Source organism: Rhopalosiphum padi, chromosome 2 (genome assembly GCF_020882245.1).
Source record: "Rhopalosiphum padi isolate XX-2018 chromosome 2, ASM2088224v1, whole genome shotgun sequence".
Classification (NCBI taxonomy): domain Eukaryota; kingdom Metazoa; phylum Arthropoda; class Insecta; order Hemiptera; family Aphididae; genus Rhopalosiphum; species Rhopalosiphum padi.
The window spans coordinates 14,541,619-14,555,936 of NC_083598.1; the positions used below are offsets into that span (position 1 = coordinate 14,541,619).

General features: G+C 27.7%; 1 long non-coding RNA gene across 1 annotated transcript; it reads right to left on the reverse strand.

Annotated features, from left to right (window-relative positions):
* Window positions 1-11,772: 11,772 nt before the first annotated feature.
* Window positions 11,773-12,733, reverse strand: LOC132922330 (uncharacterized). Its single transcript, XR_009661006.1, has 3 exons — window positions 12,419-12,733; window positions 12,011-12,276; window positions 11,773-11,947 (listed from the first exon to the last, which is right to left on the reverse strand). It is a non-coding gene; the product is annotated as an uncharacterized LOC132922330 (long non-coding RNA).
* Window positions 12,734-14,318: the final 1,585 nt, after the last annotated feature.

The window sequence follows — 14,318 nt, forward strand, 5'->3', positions numbered from 1 at the left end:
TAAATCTAATTATCTCAGCAGATTCGATAAAACAATTAAAGACAATACGCCGCATTTTTTATTTAATATGACGGTTCGTAAAGTTGATGAAACTTATTCCTCGCTAAAATACGGTATTATTGAAACAGTTCAATGATAACAGCTAATAATTTTCAATATTAAATATGATATCCTAAAATGGCAGAGATATTTTATAATATTTTCCCATCGCTATCATAATAATATTATATAATGTAATAAACATTATTTAAACGGAGAAGTAGACAACAGCTATAACGCTATATTATTACATTATACGTTACTTTTGAAACACGAGTTGTTTTGTTTTTCGATTTTCTGTAAAGATTGAATTTATATTCCCTGTAGAAAATTGCTTTTGGTTTATACACGAGGAAAGATTGGGCTCAGAATTGTAGCGCCTTCGACAAAATGTATTTATCAAAGTAAACTAAAAAAAAATATATATATATATTTCATTATTGTGTTTGATGTTGCAAATTGGATTTTTCACACTTACTTCGCTCAGTGATATACACGCTAGAATACACTCTGTATGAGTTTGAAAAAAAATCAATCATTATATGCGTATTTATTATGTTAATAATAAAAAAAAAAATAGTTTTTATATATGAAATTCTCGAAAACTATATAATATAATATAAAAATTAATTCAATATTCATTACCGCTTTAAAAAAAAATTATATTTTGACAATATAATTGATGGTAGTTTTCTGATCATTATAAATGCTCATAGAACACGTTTATCTATCAAAAAATAAATTTAAAACTTTACTAAAGTTATCTGGATAATCTTATTTTACAATAATAATGGAAAATAGGTAGTTTACCTGAAATTTATATAGTTGTTGTGCTATATCCATTCGAGGAAATTGTCGAATTGGAATTCAGAATTGAATCAGGCTAAAAACAGGAAACATTTGAATTGAAATTGATTCAATGACTCTATAACACTTATAAATACTCATTTTGGTATTGCATGTTTATATGTCGACCGATTTAATATTACAAAGATATTAATATGTCATTATACGAAGTAACTAATTTAGAAATAAACGTAAATATATGTTTTTAAATAATTTGTTTGTCAAATGTAACTTATAAACTAATTATATGAAATATTTAAATTAGAGCTATTTATTTATTTTGAAAACAATTAACATACTTCAGTTATTATTTTTTTTAGATTTTAGCTTTAACCCATGTGGTCATATTATAATAATAATAAAAAAATTAAAATTATTAAAAATATAAATTATTTTTTTGATTGTTGGCTGCTGGTATTTGCTAATAAATAGCGAAATAACAAAAAAGGTTTTGTATTACATAATAATCGGGACGAATGCGTTATGAACGTTACGGTTTTAGAATCCATATGCACATCTCCTATTCCTGTCCTGAATATAATTTGACTTTACCTCAATTTCGGATGAAAAGTTTTAAATCATCCTGTATATTATGTGAATAGCATATAATACAACAATCTATAAAATACGATGAGTGTAATACACTGCGAATCAGTGGCGCCAAAGTCGTTTTCAACTTTAATATATATATTTCAGCGTAAATTGCAGAAATAAAATATATGTGTATTATATTTGACCCCGCGTCAGAAATCTGCTACCTCTTCCTCATTTCATAGCACAATGTTTGCCATACTATTGAAGAAGGAAAAATTGCAGAAAAATTGCAATGACCGCCTGCGCAATAGTTTATTATGCCGCGACCGGCGCCACTACTTACGGCTATAGCTATATACTATGAATACACGCACTTAGAAAAACGCCTTTTTCCAATACGCGTACAGTTATCGAACGACGAGAACCACACAACAATATAATATATTGAATATTATAGTGCAGCCCGAGTCTGTTAAACCTTTTACGATTTCTTTCCGTACAACGACAACAATATGTGTTTTTCTCGACAAAATGGGAAATCGTTTCAGAAATCCAACGGCTAGATGTCATATTTACTGATTAACACTCGGGAGCAGGTTATCAATAACGGTTCTTAAAATTACCTTTCCACATCATACCAATTGCACTAAAAAAAGTCGAGATCGATGGACCAGTTGCGCTCAGTCATTTTTAAAATAAAAAAAAAAAATAAATAAATCTGTTGAAATTTTCTTCATTTAAATAATTGTTTACTTTTTTACCAAACAATTAGACTGTGATTTTTCGATTTGTTTTTCATTAAACGTTTATAAACATTTTTTCCTTTGATTAAAAATGTAATACAAGGTTCTTCATAAACAAGCTTTAAACAATCTGTATTTTGGCCAAGTCGTGTAATTATTTTCTTAGATAGAGAATAAATAGCTAGCTATTATCTAGAGGGCGTAGAATTGTAACCACGGACATATTAGATAATGTTTTTAATTAAATGAATAATATATTAATACTAAAATACTTATAGTACAATTCTCTCTTTTTTTTTTTTTGTCAATTATCGAAGCGAGCACTAAAAACAAAGACGCAACGAACCGAATCTATAAAAACAAAAGTTTTATGCACATACTAACGTCAAAGGGGTAAATTAAAAAAACAATTAATTTGTGCTTTTTGAGTTATTGTTCTGTCAAATCAAAGAAAAACATCTTAATTAGAAATATATTAAAAAATTACTGTAAGATTCAGTGGTAAAAAAACAGATTGCCAATCGTAAAAGCATATCGTAAGGACTACAATATTAAGTTGATAATACTATCATTCATCATATCTAAATCTATGTATTATAAAAATACGAATGTCCGTTTGTATGGGTCATAGGGTATACAAACTTAGAAATTACTGAATTAATTGGCACTACATATTTGTACAAATATTCCTCGAGACTCTATAGAGTATTCTTTGCTTTATTTGTCATGAGAGTTTGAAGAATTTTTATGAATGAGAAAATCGAATTTGTCAAAAATTAGATTAAAACATTAAAATATGTAATAAATAATATTATAAATGCAAAACTTAAACTAATTCAATCTATTCTAATACTAATTCTAAAATAAATAAATGTAATAGCAGTTTCAAAAAAAAAAAAAATTAAAATAAATATATTTAGGTAGTAAGTACCTAATTTTTAGGCTGATAAGCCGTCTCTCTCAGAATTGTTTTTTTTGCAATCATTTATGATCAAATTCAAATTTTACATAATACCATAATTTATTACAATGACTTACACAATGACGAGGTATTGAGTACACCTATTGTACAACATAGTGGTTACATTTTATTCTCTTTTATCGGACATTAAGGATTTTTACAGCTACCTACTAAGTTCCACTATCTTTCACGGTCTGTTACAACAGCAAGTCTTGCTGTACTGTCTACCGTTTTTATTTATTCATTCATTCTGTCTTGCTATCGTTTTCGAGGTCTTCCCTTGGGGCGCTTACTAGCTGGTTTGTTGATCAGTACATTTCCGATTTCGAAGTAAACTCTACTAAGCTTGTCCCACATGACCGACCGATTCTTAACGCTTAGCTTTTAGATACAATTTAATGTTAAGTTTACTTTATAGAGATTTTGATTCGAGGTTTTTTTCTTCTTGAATTCACCATTAAATTAATTTCTCATAGCTCCGTAAATTTTTTCAATTTTTCAATATTTTAGTATTTATATTTTTACCTAAAATGCTTTAATAATATAAAATATAGATATATTATAAATTCAAATTTTGAAAGGGGTGGTACAAACTTTTTACACATCTTCTCTACAAAAATATTATTTTTAGAAGCGTATAATACCGTCACGATATTCATAATTTCGTTCTTAATTCACTCACTGTTTAGTAAAGTTTGGTGGCGTGTAAGGTAAACAAGTAATTATAGTGTATACATATTACAATGATGTTATAAAATCAACTTAAAATAAAAGTAGGTAAGTGGGCACCGTTATGCTGTATATTAGGTGTCGAGTGGTTCATTATTATGGTGTTTTAAATTTGAGTTTAATGATATAATATCGTTGTATACGAAAACAATTCTGAGCGAAAACAGTCTGCCAGCTTATATCACTTCCTAATTATATTTTTTATGTAACTAAAATAAAATATATAAATATTTATATTACTTATATTATTATTAATAACTTTTGAGTCAATACCACCTTACCGTAAAACAGCGTGAATAATTTAATAGTATAAATAGGTAGGAAATATATTAAAATTAACATATACAATAATATATATATATACAAAAAATTCTTAATAATATTGATTTTAAAAATAAATATGAAAATTCCAGGTTTTTTTTCGATTATAAAAAAAGTACTGGGAATTTTGACCTTTATAAAGTACAAACTAGATCTAATTTGTTATCCAAAACCACTCTCAAAATTGAAAAATCAAAGCTTTTTTGACTACTTAACGTGTAAGTACATAGAAACAAAAAAATTCACACATTTTGTAAAATCAATACATTCATCGCTTCGATCAGATTCTAATAAATTGGGCCACCATAAAAACGTTAAATAATAAGATTCATTTGACTTAGGAAAAAAAAATTAAAAAGATACGTTGACACTTATTTTATTCATTAATTTTTGTAGTACTTAAATTTTCCAGTTGATAAAATATGAAAAAGTTTGTCGATTAGGCTCTAAAGAAAATACGAAGCATTTAAAACACAACATTATACAGGTCATCAGAATTTTATGTAACTGCAATTTCCCCAAAATGTAAAACAGAGAAAAATCTATTTGAGTATACTATGTAATAAAATACAATTATTTTAAGTACTTGACAAGTTTTTTTGACATCCTTTTAAATATGGTAGTAAGGGGTAATATTTTGAAAATAAAATGCCTACTTTTTTTGTAATAATTACGATAAAATAATTTTTAATTCATTTTTTTTGTTTAAAAATAAAGGCCTTTATATCTAATCTAATTTAAAAAACTGAATTATTAATTAAATCGATTAAATAGTTTACCTCTTCTGGTTATAATTTATAATTTTCTTGTAAGATTTAGATATTAGATTATTATTTATTTTATTGTTTCACTTAATTTAAAGTTTTTATAAGATTTAAATATTAAATAAACCTTTAAATGAAGAAAAAGTAATTTCTTATATAAATTCGCAGGTAGATTTTATGTATGTTTATCAGATATAATTGTATAAATAATAAGTATAACAAAAACACCCATATTATAATATAGTATACTAAGTAAATATAGTTATACATTACATAAATATATGTGGTAATTAAGACCATTAGATGTTAATGTATTTTCCAATTTCAGGATTTGGGAATACAGATACGTTGCACACAGATTAGAGCGCTGAAAACTTTAAATTATTACCAGACAATGAGTTTTCCGCATTATAATATGTTTTTATGATTACCTACCTACTAAAATTAATTAAACAAAAAAATATTTTTTTGTGATTATTACATATAAAATAAGTAATTTTATCTTCAAATGATTATCACCCACGATACTTTCTAAAAAAGGGTGTTAAGAAAATTTTTAATGGTTTTAAGATAATTGTGTATTATTACGTTTTGATTCTATACATCTTCTCTATTTTAAGTTTGATTTATGTTTATAAGAGAACGTTTCCTTAACGCGCACTTCTGATCATTCTGTATTATACACAATACTATAATATACACAGACTACAAAATACACAGGTCGTTATGTACAGGTGGTATAATGAAATATTTGAGGTGACCCCAGTTATAAATATTATTGTATAGTATGTTACCAGCAGTGTTGAGTCCGGGATTCTATTAAATACCTAGAATTTTAATTCTATAGAATTCTAAATATAATCAGGTATAGTTTACTATTTATATAATGACTAGATATCTATATAATGCTAAACTTCTAGTGAAAAATGAGAAAATTGATATAAAATTATACATTACAAACATATGGTTAGATAAAAAATGTTTACCTGTTAAAAGTTTGTGCTATAGTTTGAGTTCTGGTACTAGATTTATACAAAGGTTACGGCAATGCTTGAAATGTTATAGCTGTTGTTATTTAAGTAAATATAAAATAATACATAGTTGTTAATTAACTTATAATTTATTGTTAACTAATTGATCCTGAATGCCGTTGCCTGTAGATTTACCTCTTCTTACATTTTGTTAAATATGATACATTTTAGAAACGATATTTCGATATAATATATTATCTTATCCCACATGATTATTTTTTTTTCATTACGTCACGATATCTTTCAAAATAAACTTACAGTTATAACTAAAAAATAATTTATTAATGTTTTACAACATTATATAATCACGCTTTTTTTTCGAAAAAACGCTTTTAAAACAAATGTTTAAAAAGTTTCATGTACAGCACTTCTATAGATTGGATGACGCAGATGGTATACTTTTCATAAAGCGTATATATATATGGTGTAGTTTGTAAAAAATCATCCCTTAACAAATGGGGAGGGGGCAGCGGTAAGAATGTCGTTAAAACAGACGTTATTTTTTGAAGAAAAAAAGATCTTACCGTAATATTTTGTTCATTATAAATAACGATTTTCGACTGATCATGTCTTCTGCAGTGTAAAAGTCATATATGATAATATAATAGTGATAACCAAAGTGACTATTTACGATCACCTATATTTCAATTAAGCTTAAATCGGCCAAAAACTACGGTAGAATTGTATTGACGCAATGACGCGTTTCGAATATTGACGTGCAGTATACCTATTGTAATAATACTATATATTGTAGAAACAATGTCAACCGATAAAGGTAATATTATTATAAAATATAACCGATATGACTTGGGACGTCATCGTTGAAGGTAAATATCGCATATCACCCATTAAACGCAAACAGTATATTATGACATTGTGGTATTATTATATTGCTTCACATACATATTTTGTCATAATATGTGATATGTCAATTTCAGTGTACATAATAATGTATTATATTAATATATTAAATGAAAATCTTTATTTATTACTTATAAACTATTCACTAGGTACGCTTTGCAGCTATTAATCCACTTTTCATATACTTATATTATAAACCAAATAACGTGTATACCGAGTGATCCAAAGTAAGACACTTATTATTTAAAACACCACTCAAGTTTTTGAAAATAATTTCTTACACAACTTTGAGTTGTTAAAAAACCAAATTTTTCAAAAAAAAAAAATATATGTATATATAATTTTTTTCTACCTTTTTTTCTAAACGAATATTTTCGGATTAATTTGTTATACAAAAATTGAATTTTTACGAGTAGTTCATGAGTCAATGATTTATATTTGAAGTTTTAATGAGTTTGGTGGAGTAGTACAGAAGTATCTAGTAAAATGTAGATCCTCTATTTTGCTCGTAAAAATTCTGAATACTTATAACGAGTAAACTACCTATCAGAAATTTGATTTACTAGATTGAAATAATCGTAATAATATTCTTTTTCAGAATATGAATTTAAGAATGAATGTTGTAATTTAAAAATAGTAAAATCATAAAGAATTATAACGATAAAAATATAATTAATGTTTAACTGAAATAATGAGTGTCTTATATTAAATGGATCACTCCGTATAATATAGGTGTGTATGTGTGTATAGTAATCGAATCCAATATTATATTATGAAACTTCCGGCGAGAATAATTCCATTATGACTGCACTGGAATTCCTATATATAAATTCCGCGTGGCGCCGCCGTTTATGCGCGGAAAAAACATAATAATATATAGGTATGAGTATGGCAAATATTCTTCCTGTGCCCCTTTGAAAGGATGAAAAAAAATTCTTGTCACGTAGACGACTTTTACACGCCTCCCCTCTCACCTCCAAACAACCACGATCGCTGCACGTCTACACGCATAAATATTATAATATATGCGTACGTACTTTGCAGAATTGCAGCACCAGAGTATCCCGTGTTCGTGATTTAATATTTTAAAGCGAAACATGGTTTGCACATTCTTTTTGGACCACTTATAACAAATAATAATATAAAAAAAATATTTTACCTAACGAAAAAATCTTAATAATTACCAGAAGAATCTTATAACATTTTCATTTTATCGTTTATTTAAAAAATTTAACAATATAATAGCGTTTATATTATTATTTATTTGCAACTATCGAGTTTTGGGTAGGTACAAGTAAAATTTCAGAAAAATATAATATATATGTAAAATTATGCTATTTATAAAACCTACCTAGTCGCACATAAATAATATTAACACTTTTAGTGTGAAGGTTTCTGAGTAAATGATAAAATAAAAATTTAATAAAATTCTTTCGGTAAATATTACATTTTTTTCAATATAGTACTTTTAATAATAATATAATAGTTATATCAGAATACGATAACAGGGGAGATTCAAAATCTACGAGATCTAGCTGATTCGTTAAATTCGGTGCCAAAAAATATTTCTAAATTCATTCAATTCTTATAGGAAATACGTCTTATCAACCGAATGTAACGCGAATAATACTATAGACCCCTGATATCCAAAAAAGAGAGGAAGTAACCATCACTCTAAAAAGAATAATATAGGTCACTCTCGTCTAACCCACTCCTACTTAATCGACAAAGGACCAGTATCAGCGTGCAATGAAATATTCACAATAGAACATATTAAAATAGTTATCCATCGCCACTGACACCACTATAAATATGCCAAAGCCTACAAAATCCTTAAAAATCCTCTTTAACTATACCAAGTCCTCAATAAAGAGTACACTAAAGAAATTTGTCTTTTTTTCTACACATACAATAAATCTATACCACAAACTATAAATCTCTAAAAACATATGTCACCATAATGTTACGTATATGGACATAATTTATATTAATATTAATTTTTAGTAATTGAGTAAAAGTAGGTTAAAAGCCTTTATAGTTGAAGATGTTTTATCAAGTGTATAAATAAAACAACGAAAATCTATATATATATATATATATATATAGATTAATAATGTAATGTCTATCACATCATCCGTTTCAAAACGGAATGGAAATTGTAAATATTTTTTTTTTGTTTACAGAAAGATCGTACAATAATAAAAATATCTCGATTGTCGTTAAAACGTATCTATACACGAAATCGTTTCCATGAAGGTTTGACATATTTTTTTATTTCCACACGTTTATAATAATACGTTTAAACTTTTAGTATAAACTCTAGGTTTTTTTTAAACTTTTTTTTTAGTTGATGTATATGTATACACATTTTATTTGTTCGTTATACTGACAAACCGTTATGGACGGGCAATCCGTTCGGTGAGGTTGGTTTCCACTGCATACGTTCAATTATAATACGTTTATGAAAAACGTTCACATTCGCCTTGAACGCACGTTTCATATTGGTAATACGGGTTTGGGGATTAATTGATAATAAACCATATGATAACCGTTACCATCCCGTCTACAGCTTTTGTTATATATTTTAAACGATCGTGTACTCGAAATTGTTGACTAGATCTGACAACACAGTAACGTGGTTTACCGTGTGGTAAGAACGTATAAACACGCTGTTATATCAAAAGATTACTGTGGATACCGACCATTTAAAGCAAAGGGTTTTTATACACGAAGGTACACGTAAACGTGTGTAGTAGCGGAAACCCACTTTAATATAACAGCTGGTTGGACACCCGTGAGGTTTTACAGTTTTCCGTCGCAGAAAACACCGGCAAACACATCCCGTAGGTACTTCATACGTCATATGTATATAATATGAATAGGTATTAGCTATTATACTATACGTGTGCTGTGCGTTATTGCCTGCTACACGTGCTTATTATATGAGATATTGTATACGCGTATTTAATACCAAATTTAAATACTGATACGGCAGATGAAAACGAAACAAATCGGTTGCTATTTTTTTTTATAATACCTATGTAAATATTTACAACAATAAAACGAAGAAGGTAAACATGGTATAAAAAACATTTTTTTATTGCGCTATAGTGAAATCCACACGTACGTATGTATTGAAGTAGGTAGAACATTATTCAAAACGCGATATTCTCGAGCACGTTGGTCGCAAATCGTTATTTCGTGTCATAACGCTCGTGTTAGTAGCTCAAAGTCCACACTTCACCCACACACGGCACACCCACAATGGACGCAACGTATAATAGTATCCGCGCAGTCAGTTTTGAATAGCTGCGATCAAATTACACACTGTGTGAGGACATTTAAAACCGAAAACGCAATTAATGGAAGTATTATATATATTATCTATAGGGAGATTCACCGAGCACGTTCTCATCCTAATTTTGTCTTTCAATAATGTATTTATCTGAATTTTGGTACTAGACATTTTATTTATGATTAAGTACTCAGTGATCATGTTTTTAAATACCCGCGAATAATAAAACACAGCGTCATGTGGCGAAGCTAACTTCCATTATTCAAACGAGAATTACTCTGATTAAATTGTAAATTGTTGGGCAGATGGTTATTTTGAAAATGTTAATGTACCCAAACCTAAATTTAAATGTTAACAAGTCGTTTTTGAGTAATAATAACTTTAAATTACACTAAGGATAAATAATGTTGGATGATATAAGAATATTAGATATAATTTGAATATAAATTATAGTAATTTATATTTAAATTGACCTAGTATAATAATCACTATCTATTTAGTATTTTTATATATTTTTATGTAATGTATTTATTAAGAATATATTTTTTCTTCAACACCAACATAAATTTTAATAACTCTGAAACTACTTGTTCAAATTTAAATTTTTAGTACATTAAAGTTAGTTTACATTTTACTAAAAGATGATTATAATATTCCAAATAACACAGTATAACAATTTAAGTATTTACATGTATGGAATACTCAAGTTTATTTAAAAATTCCAAAAATTATAATACGAATAAATCCACTATTAAAGAATATAATTTGGCGGACATCTTGGTAAATCACTCTGTATAAATTTAATATGTAGGTAAATACTACATACGTCATACAATTTTATACGCGTATCATAGTACATAGTATAATGTGGTGGTTGGAACATCGTCAGCAGATAGATAAATGTATGCGGGGATATATTTTTTTAGTTAAAAAAATCGTTGTTTTATATGGTGAGGGCAGACGGGAAAAACTGTCTTATATTTTATTTCATTACTGTACAGAAGTGACACGAGAAGGCGGCGCTTACGGTTGATCAAATTTTAAAACCATAAAAATATCGTATAGACTAGTCGAAAAGATAGAGTGAGATCTCGTGAAGTCGTTTATCGTCTTATAAATGATAAAAAAAAAATATTCGACAGAAACGCCGTATGCCATATACGAACATGGCCATATCGATAGACAAGACAGGGGATTTTTGAATTATATAACACCTTTTATATATGTATAGATGAATTTAACACTATAATTTCCATACTTATATGGTTCTATCGTATAACAATAATATATAAATATATATGGGAAATGAGAATGCGTTGACGTGCAAAGATTTTATCGGCAGGTCATTCGCAGCAAAACCCCAAACAAATAATGTACAAGCATAAATAATAAAAATAATCCTGCGGCATAAGAAAACTTAAACGATTTTTTTTTATCAAATGTGAATAGTTTTTATAAGATTTTATTTTTATTTACTAGCCCGACGATAAAGACAATAAAAAATAAAGTTTAGTGTATTATACTATTACAAAGATAACTAAGATAACGCAGTGATGGTATGTTAATCGCGTAGACGCACGTGGAGAGAGAGGGAAGTAAACCAGTGGATATTGTGATAGGTATAAATAAATACAATTTCAAAAAAATATAAAAATTCAATAAGCGTTTATTCGATATGTGTTTTTATAAAAATTCACAAGCGGTCTACACATTAACCACGTGAACCTCGGTCGTTGTTCACAAATCATCGGTGCACAGCGAAATAACACTATTTGGCATAGAATTTCGTAACCGTATTCAACCCTCGGACACGGTTGATTAAACTGCAATATAAAGGAGGCGCGTATAATATATTTTATAGACGAATGTATTCTATTCAGACCTACCTTGTAGCTGACGTAGAGAAGTGATCTGGACGAAACGGCGTCGACGACCCAATGCACATAGCGGCGAGTAAACTTTCGTGCGAGAGCCACATCTGTTTCGTTGTTATTTCTTTCATCGGGAATTGTCGTATACATTTAAGTAACATCATAATATTATGTACACAGTGTACAGTATAGTCAGTAATTCATAATATAATAACACACGACGTACAGAACTAAGACCATTTATTTCCAATCCACCGACAAGATTTTCCGAAATCTGCAGACTATAGTATATTATTAGTAGTTGCAGGTATAGTATGATAAGCGGATATTTTTTTTTTTTTAATTATTATTTTTGTACACCACCACGGCAGCTAAAATAAACCAACCATACTTTCTCTCTCTTTCATAACATGACTATCATACCTGATACGCGATATCCGGTCATATCCAACACGAGCATGTTAGTCTCCGTTTACACTATCTAGACGAAAAGTCAAAAAAATTTTACATTTACCGTTTCACATAAAATTTAAATGGCAAGTAGAAACTAGGACTAAATACAATATTCTCGGTGAGTGTTCCGGGGCGGAATGCCAATTTCAGTCGTCCGCAGGTTTTATGCTGACTGACTGGGTTAAGATTAGTATCAAAATACACCACGCGGACATGCGATTAAAATATATTTTATTATATTAAAAAAATACGAACCGTACAGTTCGACATCGTTCGGCGGTGTAAATCGTGATGTCAACGACGTGTAGTAAAACATATAATATTTTACATATTTTGTAAATCATAGCTAGACGATAAGCAGCCGTCACGGCCACCTCAATATATATATACATATATATATATATAGGTACATATTATATTCTATATTCGATAGTTGTACATATAAATCGTAAGACGCATTCATACGACTATACATTATTATTATTATTATTATATAATGCACATTTATCTCATGTTCTCGACGATTCACGCGATAATAGTATCCGACGACGATCAATGCACCCACTCGTTTTAAACGGCACGCGTGATACGAAATAGATAAACGTAAAAAAAGAATAATGATAATAAAAATATGCTATATAATGTTTTGAATTATAATAGATGACATATTATCATCAGTCACACATAATTTAGTGGTGAGGTCCGATTATCAATAATATTTATATAAAATATTACAGTGTCTACCCACTTTTTCCATTTTTTTTTTCGAAAATCTAAGCCAGAAAGTCATATAAAAAATGGGAAAGTAGGTATCCGCTTTGCTGTACAGTTAAGTGAACATCGTCGTTGAGGAGTAAGTCTCTGTAATGTATGTGTTAAATTTTAACTCAATCATCAATCATTGCGCATACGAAATACGATTCTGAACGAACATGACCTGTCAGCTTATATAATATTACTAAGTATATTTTATGATATATTTATATTGCTATTAAAGTAATTTATTTTAATATTAGTATTAAAGTAGGCTGACTTTCTTTTTATCAAAAAATTTACATTGGAAAAGGTCATTATGCGTATTAAGTATATAAAAATATACGTACTTACGATTAATATTTTTAAATTACAAAAAATAACTAAAGACATTATTATTTATTTAATACCTGATTTTGTCCTGATTTGAACTTAAAATGTCCATTTATATATATATATATATATAAATGAAGTATAACTTTTTAGAATTTTATAGTTACAGAATGAATTAGGTACTAATGAAATTTGTTTTAAATTTACAATTCTTAGGTAAAAGAATGAAAGTTTTATACATTTTTGTTACAAAATTGTTTTAAAATTCTTAACAAAGTTTGAAGTTCAAACACTTGTTCAAACAACATTTTTAAAAACAAAATTGCGGTGCATATAATTTTAATATACTTAAATAATTATTATAACAAATTATGGAAAATTATTAAACATAGTATATTTTTAAGCTATTTAACCAAGTGATAAATATTTTATCGAAAATGTTAAATATTTATAAATAGTACAAACAGCGTCGAAATATTTTGAAAGTTTATTATGCACAGAAAATGTTAATATAAATATTTAATGAATATTTCAATTATCTATATAGTTAATCGTGTTTAATTTAAACCAAAAAATTAATTCATCAAAAACTGATTTTGCACAAAAATTCTCATTTATCCTTAAATTTGCTTTTGTCTTTTTTCTGATTATTTTGGAAAAAATTGGAAATTTTATATTTTTATCTCTTAAAAGTACTAATTAGATACGAGTTTCTATTAGAAAACAAGTTGAAAAGTTTTTTTTTTATTGTGAAATATGTATGATGTTTCAAAAAAGAATAATT